This window comes from Trichosurus vulpecula, chromosome 7 (assembly GCF_011100635.1).
Source record: "Trichosurus vulpecula isolate mTriVul1 chromosome 7, mTriVul1.pri, whole genome shotgun sequence".
In the NCBI taxonomy this organism is placed as follows: Eukaryota; Metazoa; Chordata; class Mammalia; order Diprotodontia; family Phalangeridae; genus Trichosurus; species Trichosurus vulpecula.
The window spans coordinates 191,606,780-191,634,681 of NC_050579.1; the positions used below are offsets into that span (position 1 = coordinate 191,606,780).

Here is a 27,902-nt window from a genome sequence, read left to right on the forward strand (position 1 = left end):
ATAGTCTTCATTTGCCTACCCTGTAGATGGGAAAATACTCTTTTGATTATCAGAAAAGACTGCATCTTTATTTTTTTACATTAATTAATTTACTTTGTTTTCAACATTCACTTCCGTAAGATTTTGAGTTCCAAATTTTCTCCCCCACTCTCCCCTCCCTCCATTCGAAGATGGTGTACAACTTGATATAGGCTCTACATATACATTCATATTAAACATGTTTTCACTTTAGTTATGTTGTAAAAAAGAATTAGAACCAATGGGAAAAACCATGAGGAAAAAGAAACGAACAAAAAAGAGAGAGCAAATAGTATGCTTTGATCTGCATTCAGACTCCATAGTTTTTTTTTTCTGGATATGGATAGCATTTTCCATCATGAGTCTTTTGAAGTTGTCTTAGATCCCTGCATTGCTAAGAAGAGGTAAGTCTATGAAAGTTAGTCATCCCACAGTGTTGCTGTTGCTGTGTACAATGTTGTCCTGGTTCTGCTCACTTCACTCGGCATCAGTTCATGTAAGTCTTTCCAGGTTTTTCTGAAGTCAGCCTGCTCATTATTTCTAATGGTAAAAGGCTGTGTCTTTAATAGGTGATCAGATTAATACACCCTCACTCTCTTTCTAGCGGATTCTAGAAAAGGTGAAGGTCCTGGAAAAATGAACTAAAAATGGGTGAAAGTGTGGACTTACCTTTCCCTCTCCCCTTTTAGGTCTTGGGGCCCCGAGAAGTGAGCTTGACATTTTGTTCTGACCTTTTCAGTCCTAGGTACCGGTAGTAGAATCACCAGACCTGGAAACAAGACATGGTGAATTTGGAGGCAGGATTCCATGGCAGATGTTGCCATTAGCTAGTAAGAAAGCCCCAAGGAGTCAGGGTATCTGGGACTTGACACTCATCCCAAAATGACTTTGGACTTGGAGCCTGGAAGGACTGTGTCACATAGGAGCTGAGCTAACCTGTGAATCTAATCTCCTTCCTCCTCCCAGAGACTAATGTGCTACAAGGTGATCATGCCCCACAGATGTTGGAGTGGAAGATGTTGGTATGTTTGTTCTTGCTATATCTTTGAAGCAAATATTCCTCTGTAAAAATTAACCTGACTGTTAAGTGGTTAAACAGAACTGAGGTATGAGGGAACCCCTGCAACAGAGGGAACACCATTAATGGGGGCTGGAGCAAGAGCAAAGAGACTAGGCACCTCCAAACATTCTTGGTTTGGATTCTGGAAAACCCAAGGGAAATGATAAAGTGTAACATGCTTGGTCTTCAGGTATCAGGGTCTCTGGCAGGCTCCCAGATATCTATATCTCTGCACACACAATACTAGGTATTGTATATCATAGTATTTAATATACCATTATATATACATATATGTACATATACATGTATGTATGTATATATATATATTCACATAAATGGGCCAGGGGAGAGAGAGAGAGAGAGAGAGAGAGAGAGAGAGACAAAGGCCTTTCTTTCTTTTCCATTCTCTTATTTTAATGTTATGAGTTTTAAAATTTATAGTTCATATAAAATGAGCTGGAGAAGGTAATGGCAAAACACTTTAGTATCTTTACCAAGAAACCCCGCCCCAAAAGGGGTCTTGAAGAGTCAGACACAACCGAAGCAGCAGCAGCAGCAGCAGCCCTTTGGGATTCACCTCTGTATACTGTGAAAGAAAGTCCCTGAAATTATTTGAGGGAGATACAGGCTGGCAATCAGGAACTTGAAAGAATGAAGGGGAATTATCCAACTCTGAGTTATCTAGAGGCTTGGGACAGAGATGTTGATAACTGCTAGTAGAAAAGAGATTTTAAGGACTAATTTAAAAGAAAAGCCTATAGGCCCTAATTAGCTAGCAGGCTTTTGTGTGTTCCAAAAGAAACTTGGCCCCTACAATCAAAGGCTCCTCACTGTTGTTTTCTTTCGTAATCTGGTGATAGTGTACAAGAGCCCAGCCCTGCTAAAAGAACTAAAGCTTAGGTAGCAGGGTAAAGCTAAAAGAAAGATGTAAGAGCCCGTTGTTCCTTTTCAGGGAAAGAGCATCTTTGCTGACTCCATCTGGGGCCCAGGAAAGAGAGGAGGGAAATATCAGAGATGCAATATCCAACAAGGATATTACATGATATGATATGATATGATATGATGTGATATGATATGATAGGATGACCAGTTAGAGGCCCAACAGAGAATGACTCAGAGAGACCTATGTGATGAATGCATGAAAAAAACATTTATTAAATGTTGTTAGGTAGTGCCTCAAACCAAAGGTCCTAAGTTCCTCCCATTAAGTAATTTGTTTCACCTTGGTCCATTTGACTGGAGGTCAATATATCAAGAGGAAAGGCTAGAAGATAAAAGTTTAATCAGCAACAGCTAATGGGCAGTTGCCAGGCCCCAAAGAAAGGGATATATAGGACATACAGTATATAGAGTTTTGCACAGCCATAGAGTGACATTGTGTGACAAATGGAAGGTTCAATTAGACGAACAAGTAAGGCATTTGGGAGGTTGAATAATCAGGACAGGATGCCAGGCACTTTGGGGGAGGATGTATTAACCCTGGGCTCTCAGCACATTACCAAAGACAGGTTTGTTTCAGTGGGATGTTTTCCCTGTAGTTAATATTGTCAGAATACCCCAATGGGGCAGAAAATCTCTAAGACAGTAGAGGTCTCCTTCCAGATAGAATTGGGCAGGCTCATTCTATGATTGAATAAAATACAACCTGAGGGCATTTATATAACCCAGAAGCCCTGTTTTCTAGACCTCTAAGCTTATTTTGCTGGGGAGATGTTTTCTCCAAACTCACAGTTTACTTATTCTGCAATGTTTACTATGTTCCTGGCACTGGGAAGTGGAGAAGGGGAGATACAAAACCGAAAGCAAATTCAGTGCTTGCACTTAAGGAGGTCATATTCTAATAAAGGGAGAGAGCATATACCGCAGAGATGTGACTGGGATGTAGTATTTTGGTTGGAAAGTTAAGGAGTGGAGCCATTTTTGGGGTAGACTGATATACCCTACCTAGGAACAATTGATTTGATTATGGTCAGTAGCCAGTGTGCTAAGCCCTGACGATACAAAGAAAAGCAAAAGAAAGTTCCTGCACTTATGGAGCTTGCAGTCTAATGGAGGAAGACAGCACATACAAGGAAACTGAAAAGTAGGTGGGGGTGAGTGGGAGAGGGTACCTTGCCAGGGCATGATAAGTACATCCATGTAGAAAATGCTGAGATGGCTTCCCTGGAAGCCCTCCTTAAATGGAGAATCTGGGAGGAACTCTCCACTGTCCATCTTCCACCCTTTTCAGTACTTTGGCCTGGCTTTGGTTTATTATTATTATTTTTTCAGGGCCAGGAACCTCGGTTAACCATAGCATTTCTTCATAGTAGAAATCATTCTACCTCTAACTATTATGACTCATGACATCAAACAGACAACTTCATTAGTTTAAAAAGCCATGGTGGGAAATATTTAAGAGAATTGGATTTGGAATGCAGTGGTTTAGGATTGCATCCTGGCTCTGACTCTTTTTCTAGTTGTATGACTTTGGAAAAGTCACTTCAATCCTCTAAGCTTCAATTTCTTCAACCACAAAATAGAGGAATCTGACACAATGACCTCCAAGATCTCTTTCAGCCGTAAATCTTATGTTGTTAAGGTATTGCGATTTAATTAATAACTCATATTTATGAATCAGCCTATAGTCACAAAGAGTATCCCTCACAACAACCGTATGAGGTAGAGTGAGTATTTTTACCCCCATTTTACAGATAGCTAAACTGAAGTACAGAGAGATTATTGCCCATGGCTACCCAATTTGTGAGTGGCAGAGCTAGAACTCAAAAAAAGAGGTCTTCTGACTCTTAAGTCTGGTGTTTTTTTTTCCCTGGTCTTCACAGCATCTCAGAGTTGCATGGGATCTGGAAGTTGGTCTTGAGGTAGAAGGGAAGAAAACGAAGGAAGCTCACATCAGACAGATTTGATTTCAATAAGGTAAGAGAGAAAGTAAACTTTAATTTAATGAGTTAAAATAAAGGTGTTATTCCATACGAATGTCTGTATTTGTGTATACAATGCATTGATATATACATTACAAAGGCATAATCTGTATACATACCACATACATATATGCATGTATACATGCACATTTACATACATGCATGCATCATACAGTATGCATATATCTTATTTTCTTTTCTTTATTTTTTTTTTAGTTTGTAACTCAAACTTTATCAGTGTGAGGAGCTCCTTGTACAGATCTGCTTCTCTTCTATAATTCCCTTATTAGAATGTAGGTTCCTTCAGGGCAGAGGTTTTCTTTGTATCTATATCCTCTATTCCTTATATATACTTAATAAATGCTCATTTATTTATAGTTACATGGGGCCCTGAAAGCTTAAGTGACTTACCCATGATCCATAGCTAGTTTGTGTTAGATATTTTGTTGTTCAGTTGTGTCTTTGTGACCCCATTTGGGGTTTTCTTGGCAAAGATACTGGAGTGGTTTGCCTTTTTCTTCTCCATCTCATTTTACAAGGCAAACAGGGTTAAGTGACTTGCCCAGGATCACACAGCTAAGCAAGTGTCTGAGGCTGGATTTCAATTCATGAGGATGAGTCTTCCTGATTATAAGCCAAGGGCTCTCTCTATCCACTGCACCACCTGGCTGCCCCTTTTGTTTCAGAGGCAGGACTTAAATCCAGGTCTTCTTTTCTCCAAGGCCATCTCTCTATCAACCACTCAGTTAGTGAATAAGCATTATTAAGTACTCACTTTGTGTTAGGCATTGTGATAAGCATTGGGGATACAGGGAAAGGCAAAAGACAGTCACCTTTTTTTCCAAGGAGCTACAGCCTAATGGAGGAGACAACAAGCAAATGTGTATCAACAGAATAAATTGGAAATAAACAACAAAGAGAAGACCCTAGAATTAAGGGGGAGTGGGAAAGGCTTTCTGTAGAAGGGGGAAATTTAGCTTGGACTTGAAGGAAGTCAGGGAAACTGGGAGGCAGAGATGAGGAAGGCAAGCATCCTATAAACATATACACATAAGAATATGTGTGTCTTTGTATATTTTGTATATATACACATATATACACACGTATATGCATACGTATGTACACACATACACATATGTATATACACATACATGTATATATACACACGTACACACATGTATATACATACATATATACATATACACACATGTATATGCATATATACACACATATACACGTACACATATGTAGCTTTTGCTTTGGCTGCATTTTATAACTTGGTGTTTTGGAAGTAGTTTTAAAAAAAGTTTTCCATATCCTTTTTTTAGCTTAAAAATATTGATCATTTTGAGTGTCAGTTCTTAAATATTTAAAATATACTCTTTCCCTAACTTTTGTATAGCATAACTTCTTTTAAAAATTGTGTTAAAGCAGGTGCAGCCTAGTGTCGACTTGGCTTTCAGAAGGGATGATGATGTAGCACGTTTTGCTAAGAGAGCTGTGAACACTTCAAATACTCCTCTGCCAAATTAATTCTAGAATGAAAATAAACCACTAGAAGAACTCAAACATTCTGTTGAGGTCTGCAAGAATCTGGCATCACTGCTAAGGCCAAAATAGTAGAGGGATGTGAAGTCTTCACTATAGATCTGCTTCAACTTGAGAATCCTTATAATAACAAAAAGAAATAACATCTAATGAGCATTGCTTATAAGATGTAAGAAAAGATCTGGATCTGGTCCCTGCCTGAAGGGCTTGCAAAATCAAAGTCAGAAAAGTGATTAAAACATAAGAATACTAATTGAGAAGATAAATCTTGGACTCAGTAATTGGCATTTGACTTGATTTTGAGATTATTCTCCACTAAGGTCCTTCTGCAACACCTCTTATTGGGGTAGAGATGATGTTGGGTTCTCTGAGGTTTTGCTAGAGAACTCTATAGGGCCTACCAGGTTGGAAAGGTTTCAGGTGATGGACTGTATGTGTGTTGTCTAAAGCCAACCTAGCTAAATTCAGAGGCTTATCACTGCATCGACAACAAAGATTAAACTTTATTTTTTGGTCAACAGCAGCTCTCCAGGCTATCCATAAAATTATCGGGTTGGTGTGGTGAGGGGAATCTCAGCTAGCCTCAGTCAAAAGAGTACTGATACCAATGACAGAACATCAGAGAATTTTGCAATATTGAAGCTGAAGAATTAATTTTCTTCTACCCAGAAAACTCTCAGTTCATGTTTACTATATCTAAGCCACTACTCTGTATAAGGCATAATATGATGGGTTGTAGGAGGAGGCAGCTTTGGGGTACAGTAGATAGAGAACTGAGTTTGGAGTTAGGAAGACCTGAGTTTAAATCTGGCCTCAGATACTTACTAGCTGTGGGACCCTGGGCAAGTCATTTAACCCCTGTCTGACTCAGTTTTGGAAATCATATTAGCTACCTCCTGGAGTTGTTGTGGGGACCAAATATGATATTTGTAAAGCACTTTGTAAACCTTAAGGCATTATATGAATACCACCTATTGTTATTATAAAAAGATGTGTATAGTTGGTACTTTTAAAGAGATAGGACGGGGGAATGACCCAAATACGTACAAGTCTACGCTGTCAATGTACTTTAGTTTTTGTGCCATAACAGGACAAGCAACAGGTCAGACTTCAGAGGGCAGGAAAGGTACTCAGTGGTGGCTTTGTCCTCTCTGAGGAACTTCAGTGAGTAGAATTTCAGCTATTATTAAATACTCAGGATCAAGATGGTAGAAGTTTAACTGTAGAGAGTTCCACTTTCGATCTCTTGTCTGAGTCATTGTTGTGTTAATGGGAATGGGAAGATCTTTCCCATCCATTAATAGGCTTATGTGACCTGCTTTGAGCCAGAGTCACATGGAAGCCTGAGTCACACGAGCTTAGGTCACATGGTGGGAAGAGCTTGCTGAATGAGTGGAGCAGGAAGTGAGACAGAGCAGTCAGAGCTGGGAGAGGGAGAGTAGGCAGAGCAGCTAGTGAGAGTGAGAGAGGGAGTGATTTTGCTTAAGGGAGCTTATTCGTGGTGCTGCCCGATGGAGTGAAGGCTTGGGGATGGAGGTGCTCTTTGCACTGGTAATGTGTATAGACTTCTTTATTACTGTGAAGGATTTGGCTTTCTGGTGTTTGAAAAAATATCTTGGTTTTGTCTTTGAGCTAGAGAGTCTGTTGTATCTTGTGATTCAAACCTGCAAATTTGCTGGCATATTCATAGCAGCCACTGTGGGTATGGCATTGGCGATGTAGTCATCTCTGAACTTCCAGAAGAAGTCTTTTTTTTCCTACCAAGGGACCTTCTAGAAATTCCTTACAACTTATCTTTCACCTCAGCCTTTAAAGGATCATGGCTCCAGAAGAGCAGAGTAGTGTTTGTTCAAGTAATAAAAAATTACTAACCACTAGAAAGTAGAAATTGCACTAAAGAAGACAGATTAAGAGAAGCTCAATTAGACCAATTACACAAAGAAGAGTCCACGTTGAAGGCAACAAAATTTTGAAGGCATAAAGGGATCAATTCCCAAGATCTCTGAAAGGTGATAAGACATTGAATACTTGGGAAAGAATAACCTTTATTATTGCTTAAAAAAGGTAACTGAGAAAATATCACTAATTATGAACCTACACACTCAATTTTCCAACTTTATAGAGTCTTTTTGAGATATTTATACATGCATCTTGGGCTTCCTTAAAGATGAGCTGAGAAGAGATTGGGCAATTATCACAAATTATACTCGGCAAAAAACCAGATTTTTATAGTCACACAATTGTCTGAAAGGTGTAGACTATGGGTGAGCAAACTATGGCCAGACTGCTGCTTGTTTTGATATGACCCATCAGATGAAATTTGTTTCCATCTGTTTCTGTACAGGCAAAGCTTCAGTTCATGAGTTATACAGAAACAGGCAGCAGGACAGATTTGGCTCACAGGCTCTAGTTTACTAATGGCTGATAAAGATCGTAGAAAATCCCACTATGCATATATTGAGTATAAAAGATTCTTTGAAAATATAACAACGAGGGTAGTCTTGTTCAATGGTCTTCTGATAATTGATTTCAAGCAAGGCATAAAACAGGGAGGTATATACTTTACAAAGTGTTTGCCACAGTCATGAAGAATGTCCAGTGTATAGTCCAAATGGTAGAATGATTCCTTGTAGATAGTGAAGTCCTCCAAATGTTCTTGTTGGTGGATAGCGTTGTGTTGACTACATAAGCCCCAGAATATTGAAGAAAAGAAACAAGTGTATGAAAAATGCTTGTCATCCAGATTAAGACATGTAGTTGGATGGACAAATCACAAAACTGGTCTAATGGTTTATGTATCTTGGAGAGAGATTGTAGAGATAATGACTGGGCCCAGAGCAGAACAGGAGGAGAACAATTTGGCTTGCCTTTGGGAATTTCATGATACTTTTAATGACCTCCAAAATCTTTCCCTGAAACAAAGGTCAACTTTTTAAACATCAATATTCTGGTAATGCTGTGAGTCATGGAATATCACCAAGAATTTAAGTTGTGGTTCACCCAAAGGACAAGGGAGAAGTGTACAGTGGATGTGATTAGACCATAGAATATTAGTAAAAAGAATTGTATAATGTAAGTAGGATAAAGGAGATATATGATCAGAGAGAAGTGTGATTGGAAAAGGGGAGCCAGCTATCTAGTGAGAGTGAGGTATAATTAGTGACCCCTGTGCTTGTTCCACTGGTATTGATATGATATAAGAAGATTAAAAGTCCCTTGGCAGTTGGAACTAAGGAAGATTTGAGTTCAAATCCTGCATTAGCCATTTATTACCTAGGACTTGTGCAAGTCTTAGCCTTAGTTCCTTCATCTGCAAATTGGGCATAATAATAGCACCTACCTCACGAGGCTGTTGTGTGGATCGAATAAGACAGGTATAATGCTTTCCAAACCTCACTCTGTTATATAAATGCTAGCTCTCTATTAACATAATCCTTTCAAATTGATTAAGGGCTTAGAAATAGCTAGTTATACTTTTAATTATTAATCTATTTTAATTAAACATGATTAATTAATCATTCAATATTAATCAATTTTAATTGATTCAACTGAGGCATCTGGGTCATTTGTGATTATATGAATTAGGGGTGGGGACATGACCACATCATAATAATAGTAAGATAGGTTGGTTGGTTGTTATCCTTCATTCTCAGAGAGGACCAAACTTAGGCCACTATGTTAGAGTCAAGATATGATGCATCTGACTGTGGCTGATCAGACCAGTACAAGCTCAGACTGCTCGACCATAGGGTGGGTGCAAATAGTCCATGTGAATATTTAGGATAGATTCTTTAAATTAGCACATCTCGCATTTCTTTTGAGCTATTTCAATTCTGCTAGACGAGAAGGAAGAAATGGAGAGAAATGGGTATGAGAAGCAGAGGTGAATTAAAATTGCCTAGTAGTTGAACTTAGTCTATTTTTCCTAGTTTTCTCTCCTTTAGTTTGAGAAATAGGGTATTACCAGCAATTAAATTAGCACAATTCTTGGCACGTAGTAGGTACATACATGTTTATTGAATTGAAAAAAATTGAAGGTTACTATTTTGTATGTATGCATATTTATCTTTGTATTCTTAATAATTAGCACAATGCCTTAGGCCCAGAGGTGGGGAACCTGCAGACTCAAGGCAACATGTGGCCCTCTAGGTCCTCAAGTGCAGTCCCTTGACTGAATCCAAACTACACAGAACAAATCCCCCTAATAAAAGGGTTCTGTAAAAAAAAGTTCTGTAAAATTTGGGCTCAGTCAAAAGGCTGCATCCAAGGACCTAGAAGGTCACATGTGGCCTTGAGGCTGCAGGTTCCCCACCCCTACTAGACATTGTAGGCCCTTAATAGATGTTTCTTAAATTGAACATTACCTCATGCATAGAGAAAGAAGTTGACCTCTCTTCTTTTTTTTCTCTCTCCTCAAACAACAGAGCTGCTATATACATGGATGACCTTGTGGTTCTTCCTGATTTCAAGAAGAGTATACTTTTAACGGCTCTACAAAAGGAATGTACTTTGCCAGATCATATGTGGCATTTTTTTGACTCAGAAAGTATTATAATGGTATCTGCATGTAGCCCTCAGCAGAGGATTCGGTAAATGTGGAGCTTGCCAAAGACTATGGCTTCTTCCACTGGCTGTTACTGGCTTAAGTTATGACTAGAAGACAAAGGAAAACAGTTCTGTTTTCTTTTTAGCTACCCACATTTCTACTTGGGATTGCAGCTCCCAGGGGGGAAGGAAGGGCAAAGTAGAACTGAAGAGTATATCACCAGAATTGGGAAGAGGAGGCATCTCCTTCCCTCTGTGTGTGGACAAGTGTGTGGAAGCTCCTTCTGCCCTTCCCAACTCAATCCAACACATGAAGCGTCTATTTGGGCAGGTCACCTCACCTCTCTGGGCCTCAGTTTCCTCATCTGTAAAATTAAGGGGGTGGATTAGATAGACTGTAAGGCCCCTTCCAGCTCTAAATTTCTCATCCTAGTCTTCTAGTGACGTGGTGGTGTGTTGTTTTGTTGGTGAACGGGACTGTCTTACTTGTGTCCATCTTTGGGTGGTCCTGGTTCCTCCTCTTCTTAGGCATGGTTCCCCATGCCCGGCTATTCCCTTGGCCTCTTCTTCTTTGGGGGCGTGACTTTCCTTTCAAACCAGGCAGATGGAAATAGGGGAAAGGAAAATGGCAAAGTCCCTGCCTCAGTACTAGCTCATTTACTTAGGCCAACTTGACCATTGTTTCTCATTAGCTGCCTAGAGCAGGGTTCTTTTTAAAAAAAATGTATTTTTATTTATTTCATTAAATATTTCCCAATTATATATAAAAAATTTTAACATTCATTAAAAAAATCTTTGAATTCCAAGTTATTTCTTCCACCTACCTCTCCCCCACCCCTTCAGAAGGCAAGCAATATGATATGGATTATACATGTGAAGTCACGCAAAACATATTTCCACATTAACCATATTGCAAAAGAAAACACATATACACAAAAAAGAAAAAAAAGTTTAAAAAATATGCTTTGATCTGTGGTCAGAGTTCATTAGCTCTTCTTCTGGAGGGGGATAACATTTTTCATTATAGGTCCTTTGGAATTGTCTTGGATCATTGGCTTGATCAAAGAGGTTCACTCTTTCACGATTGGCCATTGTTACAATATTGCTGCTACTATACAATGTTCTCCTGTTCTGCCCATTTCACTTTGCATCAGTTCATATGTCTTCCTAGGTTTTTCTGAAATCATCAGAAAATCATTGAGCAGGGGTTCTTAACCTACAGTCTCTAGACTTGTTTTTAAAAATATTTTGATAACCGTATTTTAATATAATTGGTTTCCTTTGTCATCCCATGTATTTTGTTTTATAAGTTTAAAAATGTGATTCTTAGAAGGGTCCTATAGGCTTCACAAGATTGTCAAAGGCGTCCATGACACACAAAAAAGTAAAAAAATCTTCTGACCTATGGGGTCCTAGTATAGTAATCTCTCTGCTCTGAGAAGTTGTAAAAATTCATCAATAGTATTCTACTACATCTCTGAGCCCTCAGCCACTGATAGCATACTGGGAAAATGCCAGTTTTAAACCTATCTTTCTACCTTTCTCATGACAATTACCACTATCTATTGTATTTGACCAATGCCACGCACAGATTATGGTTAACACTGTTAATCACAATTGCCTGCTCAAGTGTTAAAGTAAAAAGAAAGATAAACAAATTTTTTAAGAAACTGAGATAAGTCTCTCACCAGGAAATATCAGGAACATACCTCTTAAAAAAAGAGAGAGGGAAGGAAAAAAGGTAAATGGAAAGTTTCCACCTTGGTTCTAACCCTGCAAAGCAGGATAGAACCAGGCATGCTTCATGTTTCTAGTCTTGCACTAATGATCTCTCCTGCTGCCATGGAAACTATTCTCTGTGGCTTCTTTGCTCTTGACTTACTATTTCTTCTCCTTTCTCTGCTCTCTGGGCTTCCAAATGCTATTTCTCTTGCTCCTGTGCCTCCTAACCTCTCTCATCTTGGCTTCTCATCCTTCCACCTCCCAATATTTTAGGATGGGAGGGGGCAGCTTATCAGTCAAAGTCAGATTCCATCAGTCTCATAGTCAGGGTAGATGAAGGGAAAACTGTGGAATTTCTATCTGAAGCCCACGGGCATCCATCTCCAGCATCCTTGCTACTTAGCAATGTCAAGACAGTGCTGGGTAATGATCCTTTGCAGGACAATTTGGTAGGCATGGGGGTATAAAGACTATGATGAGATGTTTCTCAAAGGTAGACATGAACACCATCACTCATTTTTTTCAGTTTGATGTGGCTTTATCATTTTAGTACATAAACCAAAATTTATGCAACCAGAGCAGAGCCTGTGGATGATTCATATTTCCAATTGGGTGGGAGCACTCTCTTGGTCTTGTGGTACTGAGCCAGCTGATGAATTCAGCTCTTGTTCAGAATCAGATGGAATTTAGAATCCTAATCCTTTCTGCTCTCTCAAGATGCATTCAAACAGCAACAGCTTTCTTGATCAGGTGACAAAGATCTTCAGGAAGATCAGGGGCAAGTCCCTTGGACTTTAGAATTCTCAAAATTTTGGTGCCAGTTACAAAGCATGCCATAAGAATCCTGCAGGATCATAACAATCTGGGAGGGCATCAGGTGCTTCTTGGCAAACTTGTAGATCTGCTTCTTCATGTCATTCAAGGCAAGCTTTAGCCATGTGGGCATGCTGTGGAGGTATGGCAGAATCAACTGGGACAAGCCCTTCCCAGGAACTTGCATGCGACCCATGATGGTGACAATCATGTAGCAAAAGAGAGAACACCATCATTTATGTGGCAATAGTAGAGAGCCTTACTTCACACCTCACTCTTCTCTTCTCCCCAAATTTGCCTCACAGCTTCCTTTCCTTCCAGCCTGAAGAGTCTGAAGTTTCCTGGCATATTCACCATGACCCTGGGCTCACTGGGGAAGCACCTGAAGCACTTCGGGGGCCAAGGCAATGCAGGTGGTCTTGGCTATCACTATCAAATTAACTTAGATATCCTATATATTTGGGAAGGTTGGGATGCAGCATTGCCACTTGAAGAAAAACCATTGCTTTTGCCCAACCATTAACTCTGATAACCTGGGGACCTTGATCAGTGAGCAGAAAAGGGCTAACACTGTTAAAAAAAAGACAGGCACTTCCTCCATTGCTTATGTTATGAGCCTGGGTTACTACAAAGTCCTGGGTAAATGGAAGCTCACCAAGAAGCCAGTCATCTTCCATTCACTGTAAAGGTAAAGTTGTTCAGCAAGATAGCAGAGGAAAAGATCAAGGGCATTGTTCGAAACCTATGTCCTAATGGTATAGAATCCAATATTATTAAATAAAATAAATGCCTTTAAAAAGTAAAGCAATGGAAGAATCATACTGAAACTCTCAACAACTTGAGGTTCCATTTTGTGGGTTCAAATCAAAGAAGAATTTTGACTTTCAGTATTTAGTGAGCACTACAAGCAAATGACCTTCAAGCAAAAACGATTTCATTGATCTGAGCTGCACATATTATACTAAGCATTAAAAAGAAAATAAAAAGTGTATCTTGAATATTTGAAATAACAGTGGAGGCATGATGTATAAGGATGGAATGACTTTCATTTTGGGGTATTTTTTGCATGTAAGACCAGATTTTTAAAAAATTATCCCAATTCATAAAACTCAAGGAATGAGCCAAATTACCTTCTTCGATCACCTGAGGAGTTATAAATCACTGGATAAATATTTTGAGATCCTTTTTGTTATTTACAGGAGACCAATAACTTTTAATTTGCATAATACCTCACAATAACCCATTAAAAACTATAAACAATTTAGCAAGCAATACATCATTTAAATTACTTACTAGGAAAAACCATTCATCCCTTGGAGCCTTATGCTAGGCTAAAGGAAATGTGATTGTAAAATGGCTTTTCTTTGGGTTTGTTGGGGTTGCTTCCCCTTTTCTCCTCCTCCTGTCCTCCCAAGGAGGGGCAGCAGAGAACACATTGCCAACTCCCCTCTCCCTTAGTAACCTAGCTCTAGATTATATAATCTGTCATAATTTATTCAGTGCATACTTAACTGGAGTAGCCAGCCCATCGATTTCCTGAACATTTGTTAACTTCCCTCTGAAAGCAGCTGTATTCTTGTTTTGATAAGATAAATTTAAGTGATAACACAGTTACTCAGGCAGAGCTACTCCGAGCACCTTCTTTAACAACAACTTTGGAGATAAATCTGCCTTTAAAAAAACAGCCAAGTTACACCGGGTGCAGATGGTTGAAGAGGAGACAGGTGCCTCAAACAGGGACATCAGTCAGGCCTAAGCTCAGATGTGGGAGGGGAATCTGAGCCCAGAATCTTACATGGCCAGAGAGTAAGGGAGACTGAGACCAAATCCCAAAAAGCTGTTGCTGGGTGAGGGACTGTCTTGAAACAGGTAGGAGGCTATCCCTGCTTCTCTTCAACAGTTTGAGGGGACATTAGAGGGGCAAAGACTAGTTCATCTGGAGGAAAGGAGCTAAGGAAATGCCTTGCTACATGAATGGTGGGTTGAATGTCCAGAGGGTTAGATATGGAGTTGGAGGGCACACATTTGTTCAAATTTTTCCTGTAGAACTTAGCAGCTATGTGACCATGGACCAGTTATCCATTTTCTCTGAGGCTTTGTTTGTTTTCTCTTTTGCAAATGGGAGACTATAGGACTTGTAGTGAGTTCAAATTTGGCCTCAGACACTTTACTGTGTGATCCTGGGTGGCTTAACCTCTGTTTGCTTCAGTTTCCTCACTTGTAAAACCGGCACAAAAATAACAGCTCTCTCCAAGAGTTGTTGTGAGGTTCAAATGAGATAATATTTGTAAAAGGGTGAGCATAATGCCTGACACGTAGTGAGCGCTATATAAATGTTAGTAATTATGATTATTATACCTGCCTCACAGGATTGTTGTGAGGTTCAAAGGAGATGTGTGTAGAGCAATTTGCAAACCTTAACATGCTATATAAAAGTCAGTTAATATTATGCTGGTAACACCCCAATACTTCCTATATGATTTCTACAACTGGTAAAGAAGAAGATGTGTCTGAAAAATAAGGAACATAATTCTCTTTCTCAATAAATTACTTTATTTTATAAACTAGTTGAGAAGGTAAATGTGCCAGAATGCTTCTGTCAAAATACTGACGGAGGAACTGAGACTCAATTTGTGATTTCATCGGTTTGGGAACTTCTGATGAAGAATCTCCCTCTACCAATGCAAATCAGAATCCACTCTGTAAATTATAGTCTTAGAGAGTTTCCTGGGGCCATTGAGAGGTTAAATGACTTATTTAGGGCCACAAACCAGTAGGTATCAGAGGCAGGACTTGAACCCAGATCTCCTGCTTCTCAGACTGGCTATCTATCCATTATACCATCTTGCCTTTAATACTGTTACATTACAATATATTATGATATTTATGTAGCACTTGAAAGTTTGAATAGCGGTTTACATATAAAAGAATTACCTCTTGCTGGTCTGCAGTCCATGAAATGGTTTCAGTGGCACAGCATTCATACAAAAATATCTTGTACATTATCTCTCAAGTTAGCATCATGGCTGATGGCACTTCCTTCTGAAGTATCTGCTCTTCTTGTCTCTAGCTCTGCTGCTTTTTGTGGTAGCAGCTCTTATCCCAGTAACTCCTCTCTTGTTTTGGCACATTAGTGCCAGCATGTTTTCTTCCTCTTGGATGATTTCATCTGCTCACAGTTTCTTAGGGTAGGTACACCAGTCACATCCATCCCCTTCTACCAGCCCCTAGTTTAGCGCAAATCCTGGGGGAGAGGAAGGAAGGGGTGGTATTGGTGGGGAAGGTGGGCATCAAGAAAGGATAAAGTGCTGGGACACTTCTGCCTGAAAACCATCACACATCCGTCTCCAGTGCGCTGATCTTTCTGGAAATGCCAACACATTATTATATTCCTTCCCAGGGTCATAAATTCCATAGTCCCTTGAAAAATCATTACAAGTACATTTGACATCTGCAATTATGCATCATAGCATCAAAATAAGCACCAGCCCTTAACAGAATAAAGATGATTAACTCAGCAGACCAGATAATCATCTCAAATTCAACAATTCATTCAATAGACATAGCACAGAATAAAGCATCATTTGGCAGATTGCTTCAGTGTCTAAATTTAATTTAGGTCTAAATTAAAAGCAGGGCATATTACATGCACATAGCCCAGTAGTCCATGCAAATCCACAGGACACTAGCAAATGTGCATAAAAGAGAAATAAACAAAGCATTAGCAATATCAGTAGGCTTACAGAATGAGAAAGCATGCAAGTCATGCACAAATAGCACTTTGCATGTAACACAAAGAAATAAACCAGAAAATTATACATAACTAACAGACAAATATATCTACCATACATGTATGACACTTGCACAGAAGTGCTGCAGTCCTTCATCAGAACTCTAGTCATGAATTTCAAAACGTGAACTTGTAGCAGATTCAAGCTGGCTAGCAGTGCTACTGAACTGCATTTACTGCTCTAATGGGGAAGTTGCTCAATTTCTCCTAATGTAGCTTTATATCAATCTACTAATTTATGTAACCCATGAACACCAAGATTTCTTAGCAAAACTCTGTCCTTACTGGACATTTGACGATGAATTTTTGGCATTTTACTGTATCTCTCAGTCAAAAGACTTATTGGTTGTGAGTGTCTGTGGTCTCTTCAACCTCGTAGACTCCAATGCACATGCCAATAGGTAGTTTTGGTTCTCACCCAAACATTAAGAGGTTCAGTGTGAAGTCTATGGCTCCATTCTTGGTGGAGTTGCACATGTGTATTAGGATCTTTTCGTGATGGCTCCACTGAGATTTTGGTTCCAGTTCCAATATCCCCAACACACTTAGCATGTAGGTTGAAACATTGAACCTCTGGGTGTCTTTGCGATTATAAGGTGCACTTTTAGACTTCTTGATGCCAGTCAAAGCTAATATCTTACCAGCATGCTTTCAAAGTCTCCGCCTCAGTTCAAATGGATCTGGACAGGAAGTCTATACACTGAGAAATATTTTACTCACATACATTTTAGGTATTCTAGAAACTTTCTGTCTCCAGGATGGTTATGCAAATGTATACCTTATGAAGTAAATAGTCATCACCAAAACACAGCTAATGTTCTTAATATTTTCTTCCAGTGATTGAAAGTGAATGGAAACAAGTTCCTGAGATTTCTTAGTACTTGTATTTTCCAAATGTGTATTATTTTAATTTGCACACAGACAGCATAAACATCACACTTTTAAGTGACATCTGTAGCCATCTGGGGCCAGTAAAATGTGTTTCTTATTAGATTTGACGCCCTTTCTTGAGCTTGTCCAAAGGCATCATGCAATACTTTCATGGCCATAGAGTCATCATACGCACTGTTGTCAACTACTTCCTGGTACAACGTGTGGAACCATTATTAACTGGTTGTTTTTACAATACCGATAAAACAATGGTCACCATGAATGCTCTTACATTCTCTCTTTTATCTAGTCCTTAGCTCTGTGTGTTAGGAATGGGGCAAAAAAAAATTCCCCTGTTTTAACAATCCGGCTAGCAGCTTCTGTGGGGGTGTAAGATCCACCCACAGCCATCACCCAGAAAGCTGCTGGCATGCCGGGAAAGCACAAGTTCTTTTTATCTGCTTAACCAAGGAAAGCACGGTGAAGGGGTTGACAAGCTTACTTTAATCCAGCATTCACTTAGTTCACGGGAGCATACAGACAGCATTCAGTTAGTTCAGGGGAAAAAACAGCCAGCACCCTGAACTTTGGAATATTCATTTAGTTCGGGGGAAAAAAACCAGCATGCCAAACTTCAGAACAAAATACAAACAAATTACAAATATCAACAGACAGACCCAATACAATTCATAGTTACCAACATCTAGGTTCAGCCCGAGAACAAGGGCTGGCTCAGAGTCATGCTTGCCATCGCTGCCGCTCCAACTGAAAAGGGATCTTCAAGCTGTCTTCTCCCCTCTTATAGAGTTTTTGATATCATCAAATGCCGCCTGAATGACCAGGGCCGATTGGTTCTTGAGTTGGCCCCTTCCCCTAGGACCCTGGGAGGTTCACATCCACATAGACTAGGTTAACACCCAATAGGCCATGGCTCCGGAGTCAACACCTCCCCTCAGCTAGCCCCATGAATTGTCACAAAGAGGCGGACCTAAATCCACGTGGTCCAAAAGCCTCTGCTGTCCCAGACATGCAAACTCGGCCCTCCCTGGAGTTAGCCCTAACAGGGGCCCAGCACCCAGCAAGGCTCAATGAGATAAACTGAGTCACTCAAAGAAAACAAAGGCCATTTTGCCTACCGACACACCCTGCATACTTCTGACTTCTGCCATTGTCTCAACAGGAGGGTGTCTTCTGGATGCTGATATTTTAACCTTTTAGCATCACCATCTAACTTGTTGCCTTACATCACTTCTTGCAGTCCATCTTCAGATAGTTATTCTTGCAGTCTGTCATTCACAGACAACTGAGGCAGAGGTTTGTTCAATGAAATAAGGTTCACATATCCTACTGGCATCCTGACTACTGGATGTCACTAACTTTCAGCTGAAATGCCCATCTACTTGCAGCCCAGATCCCTTAGTTTCTTTTATGGATTTTTCTCTTCTTCCTTCGATGTCACCAATGCTTTGGGACAAAGTATCTGCATCTACATCTTCTGTGGACACTAACATATGCTGAATTCATATTTGACTACTTCTGCCACCCATCTCAAGCTTCCACTCTTCCAGGCTCCAACTCTTCTTCTTGTGATGGGGGCGAGTCCTTATCTGAGAGGCTTCCTCCTTTCTCCCACTATTTTAGCTATTGCTAGATCTGACATGTTCTTTATCTCTTGGGTGGCTCAGGTTTCCCACAATGCCTAGCCTGGGGGTCAAAGGGTGTTATGGTAATTAGGGTGGGACTTTTTTTTTTTACTGTTTTCTCTTTTGGAATGCTGAGGTAATCAAGTGCCTTTGATGAGTTTTGCTTTTTAAATGTAATGGCAAGCAAAGTGGGCTTTTTGTTGTTTTTGTTTTGGAGTGATTCTCAGCACTAAGGAATCTTTGATTGAATCAGGAGTCTTTGATGACCTACTTATGTCAAGGGAAGGCCTAAGTCATGTGGATTTGAGTCATATGGTTGTGATGCCCTTTGACCCTGAAGAAATGTATATAAACTCAGAGGTTAGCGTTTTGCCTTTGGGGGGCACACTCATTGAAAGAGTGTTGGTGATGAGACTCTGAGTAGCTGTTGAAGCAACGCCCCCCCCACTCCGGCTTTGAAAACCCAGGTACTGGTGCTTCTTTCTGGTAACTATGTATTGCTAATAGATAGACTTATTTGTGTTTATTTGCTCTGTTTATATAATGTATGCTTTTAATTTCTGTTTGTATTCTCCCTGAAGTTCAGGGTGCTGGCTTTTACCCCTGGACTAAGTGAATGGTATACGTGTGTTTAATTAAAGTGAGATTGTTAAGCCCTTAAAAATGCTATCCTTAGAAAAGCAGATCAAAGGACCTGTGCTGGCGGCCCTTCTGTGTGCTGGTGTTATCGGTCTTTCACCCCGACAACAGCTGCTAGCAACATTGCTATTACAAAAGGTGATGTTCATGTCTCATCAGCTCCTTAACACCACTCCACAGGTTAGGGCTATTTCCCACAGCCAAAAAAAGGGAAAATGCTGGAATACTTTTGCATAAAAATAATCAATGTATCCGTTTCCAGCATCCTTGGCAGGTCCAAGGCAGGGAAATACATATATCATCTCAAGTGATCTTTACAATAGTCCTATGAGGCAAATACTATGATTATTTCCATTTTACAGGCTTAGAGAGGTCAAATGACTCACCAAGGGTCATGCAGATACCAAGCATCTGTGGTGAGGTTCAAATTCAGAGCTTCTTGACTCCAAGTCCACTACTTTATTCACTATACTAGATTGATTTACATTAAAATTTATCTTCAAAGTGAATTCTCATGAAATAAAGGGACAGGTGACAGAAGTGCACTGTGCTGCTTGATAGTATATAGGAAGGAAAATAAAAAAATAAATGAAATTAAAGAAGTATGCCTTTCCTTACTCTTACTTGAAACACATGCTAATTACTTCAACATATTTAGTATCCTTGCTATAATGACTCAGAAGGTAACATTTTATTTTCTCTACTTGTTTAACTCCCTGCTCTTCAGGTCCTTAGGGTGTGAGCTATTGAAAGCTCCCTTCCCTTCAGTATTTTCTTCTTGGAGGAAATATGGCCCTGAAAAGCCCACAAAACAGAGGACACCCTGACCACTTCTGATACTTGGACAGGCCATACTCCATGAGAGTCAGGAAGGTAGGTGGCACAGTCAATAAAGCATAGGACGTATAGTTAGGGAAATGAGGAGATGGTTGCCCTGTGCCCTCTCCTTTAATGGAGGATCTCAAAGGAATTCTCAATGTCTACCAACCATTCTCCAATCACTGGGAAAGAGGGACCTCAGGTTAGCAGTTTACTTAGCAAGTAGACATACTTCCTAAGATGTGGTTAATATGGTTGTTGTTCATCCTTTGTTTTCAAAGAGGACCAATGACATCACGGGGTGATGTCTGACTTGTGTGTGAATTGGATTGAAGTGAGGTAGAGTTACACAAAGTTGTCAGCCTCTTTTCCATAGTCCTTAAAGTTTAGTGGCAAGACAAAAGTCTCAGGATGACTGACCGTGGCTTGGGATGCAGTCGATGACTTTGGTGTCTCTCATTGTTTGACCAAGTTCTACGTGTTCCAGTGTCTGTTTCAGCTGCCTTCTTGGCTTTTGGAACAAATTGTTCTCAACCTGCCCATTCCTTCAGGGGGAAGTTTTCACCTGCTTGTGGTAGACATCTCCCTAAGTCATTGATGGGTTTGAGGCCTGTCGGTTACCTTCATCCTTGATGGATGAAAGTTGAGTTAACAGGAACCCAAAGTGGGTTAACATCTCTGAAAAGGGCTGGGCAAGCGCTCACACCACAGGTGGTAGTCCTCCCTGAATACCCCCACACCCCCATATAGTAAGCATTTAATAAATTCTTACTGCTTGTTGACTGATGTATAATTTTTGTAGAAAGAGACTTTTTTTTGGCCCCATCCCTATCATGCAGAGCCAAGGACTAGATAAAAGAGAGAATGAAAGGACATTTATGGTGACCATTGTTTTATTAATATTGATTCAGTGACTACTGGGTCAGTGAGATGAAACTGTCATATCCTTTACACACCTGCCAAATAATCTTCCTAAAGCACAGGTCTGACCACCACCTCACTCCCTTGATGAAGGATCATAAATGCCTCTCTATTGCCCCTAGGGTCTAATACAAATTCTTCAGTCTAGCATTTAAAACCCATCATAGTTTCACTCTGGACTATATTTCTATTCTCATTTCACTTACTCTGCATTCCAACCAAATTGGTACCTACTCATGGTTTCCAGAGCTCAGCATTCCGTCTCCTAAATCTTGCCTTTGCACAGAATATTCTGCATGCGTTGCCTACACTCCTTTTTCACCTCCAAATTTTAGAATCGTAAACTTCATGGCTCAGGTCAGGAGTTATTTCACTCCTTTAGGGAGTCTTTTGTAATATGCCTAGTCCTTGTTCTCTTTACTCCTCAAATTATCTTTATTTGATTATCAGTTTTATTTTCCCCCTCTTCAATAGCATGGAAACTCCTTCAAGGTAGAGGCTGTTTTTCATTTTTGTCTTTATATCTCAAGAACCCAGCACAGCCTCTGGCTCCTACAAGGCCCTTGATAAAGGCTTGTTGAATTGTACTGGGTCCATTTTAGCTAGGTCCTGGATAACATTCTTCTGAAGACAAGCCGCTTGTCCTTTCTGCCATATGGGAAGAAGAACAGTGCTGAGGTAGTGGCTCTTTCCAAAGGCTCCCACCTGTGATGAGAGAAAGGGACTAATGATGTATTTAATATGCTACTTACAGGGAGAAGGGAAGTACGGTGTTAATTCCTCAGGGTACCGTACTTGGCAATGAAAGGTGCTTGGGGAGCTAAATCAAAGGGATTCATTCCAAAGTTGTAATTCCTCAAATATGCAAATTGAAAATTAGAATAGTGCCAATTTGCCGCACGGCTGTTTTTCACTTCTGACAGAAACTATAAGTTATAATCTGTCTTATTCTTCCCTTCCTGGCAAAGAATGGGCATGTGCTCCTCTGAATATGGAGGGGAAAGAACTCTGTGTCCCAATTTCCATTAGTGGCTTTCTTTTATGAATGATGAATGAATGAATGAAAAACGTATTAAGTACTTACTATGTACCAGACACTCTGGTGGTGAAACAAATACAAGACTAGACAATTCTTGCCCTCAGGGTCCTTATATTCTAGTAGAAGGTAGAACACATGTAGGGGGAATGGAGGCCAGTTGACAGATGTGGTAGGTTACATGTTTGTATTTACTTACCCACCAATTACAAAACCTCAGTTCTGGGCCAGAGTTCCAGTCTTAGTTGGTTGATTCCCTGTGGAGGGAGAGAAAAGTCTCTGGAGGTCTAGGTTGGTGTAGATGATAGGGAGAGTGGCAGGATGGCTGGAGAGAGGCCTGGCTAGGCTCCCTGGATGGCTGGATAGGAACAGAGAATTATAGAATGAATGACATTTTAAGAGTTGGAAGAGACTATAGTAGTCATTTGTCCAACCCATGGGATGAGGATTGGGACTGGACCTGCGGTTTTATTGAGATAATGAGGAAATTCCCCCTTCCAAAGCAGGTCCCCACTTCCTCTTCAACTCATACTCTTCGAGAGTTGCCTAGAGCACTGAGAAGTTAAGTGACTTGCCCAGAATCACACATAGCCAGTGAGTGTCAGAGATAAGACTTGAACCTGGGTCTTTTTTTTTTAAATTAAAATTTAAAATTTTTAGTTTACAACACTCCATTCCACATGTTTTTGAGTTCCAGATTTTCTTCCCCTCCCCCCGCCCCCCCAAGATGTCATGGAATCTGATTTATCTTCTACATATACCTTTGCATTGAACTTATTTACACAATAGTCAAGTTGTAAAGAAGAATTATGACCAATGGAATAAACCATGAGAAAGAAGAAACACAACCAAAAAAAAAAAAAAGAAAAGAAAAAAAGAGAGTGAATTGTTTGCCTCAATCTGCATTCAGACTCCATAGTTCTTTCTCTGAAAGAGAAAGTGTCCTTTGGAGTTGTCTTTGAGCCTTGTATTGCTGAGAAGAGCCAAGTCTAGCAAAGTTAGTCATCACAGCATCAATATATCTGTGGTTGTGTACAATGTTCTCCTGTTTCTGGTCTGCTCACTCAGCATCATATCATGTAGGTCTTTCCAGAACCTGGGTCTTCTGGACTCAGACCAGCTTTTTATCTACCATACCACACTCTCAACCCATACCTAAAAGGAATCCCCACTATAACATAACTGATGAATGGTCATCTATTCTCTGCTTGAATACCTCTAAGGAGGAGGAACCCACCACCTCCTGAGGCATTTGTTTGTCGTCTACTAGATGCTAAAGCAGTGCTGGATATGAAGCATGGTCTGGGGCCAGTTGAATTCAGTAGGTTAGATGTGATGTACTCACCAACCAGATCAGACAGTTCATTTTCAAGACAGAGTTCCCAAACTGAGTTAATTAATGTCCTTAGGAAGGAGATCAAATCTTACATCATAAGGGAGGCCATGACAAAGAATTTGGCACGATGCTTGATTTTTATGGTGGATGGCTATATATTAATGTCTTTTCCCCCAACTAGGTTGTAAATTCCTTGGGGATGGGGGTCTTAATCATCTATCTTCACATGAATTATCCTTGATTGGGGATTATCCTAGGGAGAATGGTTTATGAAAAAATATAAATCTTTTCCATAAACTAATGCCCTTTTCTAGATTTTCACAGGTCTACTGCAAGAGAAAATGAAAGAGTAGGAAGATACTACTATTTCTTCATAAAAACCAAGTCAGACTGACCCTTGGCATCTCATTTGAACATCTGTAATAATGGGATTTATTCTTTCTCCTCTTATTAAATACTAATTTCACCTAAATTAAACATGATATGAGATAAAACAATGCTCTTTGGGAAAACAGACTTTATTTGCTTATTTCTTTTGGAAGATTGGGGATTTAATAGTCTTTCCTCAGGGAGGAGGAAAGCTTTGCAAATAAATATTTCAGGATAGTATGCTTATCACCTCCACAAAGATGCTGCTCTGATGCCTAATCATGATGTGGAGAGCTGTCATTTTTTCTACACTTTGTCAATAGCTGAAAGCCAAATAGGATAGACCTTACTGGGAGTACTAGGGACAGCCAAGCTAGGAATGGAGAGGCTTATGATCGACAGTCTGAGCAATTAGTGATTAATTCTTTGGCCATGACAATTCATGAAACAAATTAAAATTCAAGAAAAATACCCTCAGTCCTGTGTGACTGTGTTTTATTTCTTCAGTAGCAGAGACAGAATTGGGGGAAAAGGAGCAGAAGGTACTAAGAATGAGCATTTTTAGACTAGATTTTAGTCTATATTTTAGATCTATAAATTTTATTTTAGATCTATAAATATTAACTTATTTATTTTAGATCTACTTGAGATCTATTTATTATTAGATTAGGTCAATTTATTATCTATTTATATTTATCATATCTATCTATATTTATTATATTACTATATATGATATATATTATATATAATACATATATACATATATTATATATCTATTTACTTACAATAAATCTATTATCTATTAGATCTATTTATTTTAAATCTAGAAATATTAACTTGGCCATTGGTGTTCTAAGTGTTAAGTCCTTCTTAATTACCCTGCTGTTCTCTATGTTCATTTTCTTGGTGACTTTATCAGCTCCCATAGGTTTAATTATCATATTTGTACCAATGACTCAGATCTATATATCCAGCTCCAGTTTTTCCCTTGAGCTACAGTCTCACACCAACAATTATAGATTGTTGTTTAAAAGTGGATGTCCCGAAGATCTCTCAGACTCAACATGTTCAAAATAGAAGTCAACTTCTTTCCTCCCAAACCCACTCTTTTTTCTTCTCTAGTTCTCTTTAAGGTACCACCATCCTTACAGTCTTCCAGGTTTGTAACCTTGGCATTATGCTCCCTTCATTCTCTCTCGCCCCATATATCCAGTCCGTTGCCACATCTAGCCTCTTCAACATCTATCTCTTGAATCTGACTGCTCCCTACTCAAACAACCACTACCCTTAATTCATATCCCCATTGCCTCTCACTTAATTTATTGTGACAATCTCCTATTTGGTCTCACTGCCTCAAGTCTTTCATCATTTCAACCTAACCTACACACTGGTGCTAAAGTAACTTTTCTTAAATGAAGATCTGACCATGTTACTCCTGTACTCAATATAGTCCAGTGGTTCCCTATTGCTTCAAGAATAAAATCTAAACTTTTTAGTTCTTAACGTCCTTCATAACCCTGTCTCAGTCTAGCAATAATGCCCTTATTGGATATCATTCTCCTTCCTGCACTCTGCAATCTCATCAAACAAACTTCTTTTTCTTTCTCTCACATGACACTCCTCCCTCCCTGTCTCCCACACTGCCATCTCTGTGCTTTCGCTCTGGTCATACTCCACGACTGGAATTCAATTCCTCCCTATCCCTGTCTCATGGAATCCTACTCTTTCTTCAAGTGGCAACTCAAGGATCCCCTTCTATATGGCACCTTCAGCCTTCCCTGATCCCCTCAACTGCTTTTCTCCTCCCTCTCAAGCTCTCTTGTATTTAAATACTTTCTATTTATTCTGCATATATTTACATATTTAATTTCTCTCTTCTCCATTAGTATGTAAGCTCATTTTGAGTAAGGATTATGTCATGCATTGGTAGTTACATCTCTAACACCTAGCCCAGTGCCTGGCAAATAGTAAGCTTTTAATAAATACATTTTCATTGATTGATTGGCCAAACCATGGGCGAACTGCTAGATGAAATTCATGGTAATGACCTTGACCTTCTCACTAGAAACAAATCAGAAAACAAACAAACAAAAAGTTGAAGCTAAATGGACCTTGTCCATCAATATGTATTTCTTGGATAGACACTGACAATGAATGATCAGTTAGACCCAGAACTAAATAGAGGGAGGACAGCGGCCTGGATTGCCTTTGGGAAGTGGCAAAGTTCTTTTTAATGACCCCAAACTTTTCCCTGAAACAAATGCCCCTCTTTTTACTATCAGTATTCCACCTATGTTGTGTAGCTGTGAGTCATGGAACACAATAGTCTTTGAAGCACTGAAATAGAGGATCACCCAACAGGCAACACAAAGGTGTATGGTAGGTATGAGCAGGTGGCATCACATTACAAACAAAAATTATAAAGAAGTCATGTCACTTAAGATGCCATAGGAGAAAAAAGAAGATTACCTGGTCATGTGGTGAGAGATAAGAATAACTGACAAAGTTCTCACGTGCTCTTTTGATATTGGGAGGAAGTGAGGAAGGCTTCCAGTATGTTGGGTAGACCCCTTGAGGCAAAATTTTAGGACATGGATGGGATGGGAAGGCATGGATGATTTGTGATCTGTTTCATTGGAAGTCATACTTGTATCAAGGAGATCAGAGATCCACTGGGGCATTTAAATATTAAATATGGCTAGACAGCTCCATGGAGCAATGGACAGAATGCTGGAGAGGGAGTCAGGAAGACCTGAGCCCAAATTTGGCCTCAGACATTTACTAGGTGTGTGACCTTGGGCAAGTCATTTAGCCTCAGTTTGTCTCACTTTCCTCATCTATAAAATGGTCATAGTACTAGCACCTACCTCCCAGGATTATTGTGAGGATAAAATGAGATAATATTTGAAAAGCACTTGGCAAACCTTAAAGCTCTACATAAATGCTAGCTATTATTATTGTTAACTACCAATACTTGGAGAAATGCATAGAAAGGGAGGCTAGTTATTTTAGAATAGAATTTTCCAAATTCTGGGCTATCCTTTTACAGGAGGCATGAGACTATAAATTGTGAGGAATGAAGCAAAAAAATATAGATATATAGTATATATATATATATATATATATACATACACATGTGGTATTAGTAGATATTACCAAATAAAACTCCCTCAGAGATGCACCCACTTTAAAAAAATGAAAACAAAGTTCAAATCAATGTCAGTGAAAGCAATACTAACTCAGCAAATTCTCAGTTGACAGCATATATGGCATAGTTGTTATTTAATACAGTATCGCAAGCAACATCAAATTTGAATTGGAGCGTGCCCAATCTCAGCACGAGTACAGTTGGTAAACATCACTGTCAGTGGGTTGATGAGTTGCTTTCCGTGTGCATATGAATGTAAAATATACAAACTTCATGGTAGGCAATTTTTCTTTCCCATGGAAGTTAAAAAAATCATAATCATCAAATTTCTCAATAGCATTTTCATAGGAAGAATTTTATTAATAAATTACTATCACTATTATTTTTATTGCACATTTAAGATTTGTGTGTTATAAAATTGTAATAGACTCTGAATTTCATTTGAATAAATTAGAAACTAATTATTTATGAGAATTTTTTTAATGGAAAATGTTGGGTATGGGTAACGCTGTATAAAGTCCTGGAAAAAGTCTCTTTTAAAACTTTGCGTTTAGAAATCAGACATTCATATGGCATGTATATCAATACATTCAGTTCTTAAAAATGTTTTCTTTTAATTTCTCCATCTTCCCCCATTGCTCTGTATTTAGATATGGGAGAGCTTAAATAGGAAGGCGTGTGGGAATGGTTAAGTCCACAGGGAC

The 27,902-nt window shown here is 39.4% G+C and overlaps 1 long non-coding RNA gene across 3 annotated transcripts in view; it reads left to right on the top strand.

Moving 5' to 3' along the window:
* The first annotated feature begins 3,426 nt into the window (after window positions 1–3,426).
* The window catches only part of LOC118855792, a 38,030-nt gene continuing 13,554 nt past the window's right edge, over window positions 3,427–27,902 (top strand). For all 3 annotated transcript variants that reach the window (XR_005010811.1, XR_005010813.1, XR_005010812.1), the window contains exons 1-2: window positions 3,427–3,659; window positions 3,901–3,994. This is a non-coding gene — a long non-coding RNA (uncharacterized LOC118855792). The remainder of the gene's footprint in view (window positions 3,660–3,900; window positions 3,995–27,902) is intronic.